Genomic DNA, 445 nt, shown 5'->3' with positions numbered 1-445 from the left:
GGCAGGAGCGGCTCTCGAGCTGCTCGGGAGATCGGCTTTGTGCCGACAGAGGAGAAACCCAGCTTCAGTGGTGGGGTCACCGTCCCTGGAGGCGTTCAAAAACCCTGGGGACATGGCACCTGGGGACATGGCTTAGCAGGCACGGTGGTGATGGGCTGACGGTTGGATGTGCTGAGCTTTGAGGTCTGTTCCAACCTTAATGATTCTGTGATTCTGTGATTCATGGCGGGTTTGGGAGTCACCGAGGGGGCCCAGTGCCAGGTTTAGAGCCCTGTTTAGCCAGGTGTGTGGGAGGGAAACCTCTGGGAATGGGGTGCGAGGTCCTGCCACCATCACGCACCGGCATGACACCCTGAATGTCACACCTCACTCACTGCCACTCGGCCCCATCCTCGCTGGGACGATGCCAGGGGGCTTTGGTGCCTGGAATTACTGACAAACAGAC

Source organism: Opisthocomus hoazin, chromosome 22, assembly GCF_030867145.1.
Source record: "Opisthocomus hoazin isolate bOpiHoa1 chromosome 22, bOpiHoa1.hap1, whole genome shotgun sequence".
Classification (NCBI taxonomy): Eukaryota; Metazoa; Chordata; class Aves; order Opisthocomiformes; family Opisthocomidae; genus Opisthocomus; species Opisthocomus hoazin.
This window is presented reverse-complemented; position numbering follows the sequence as displayed.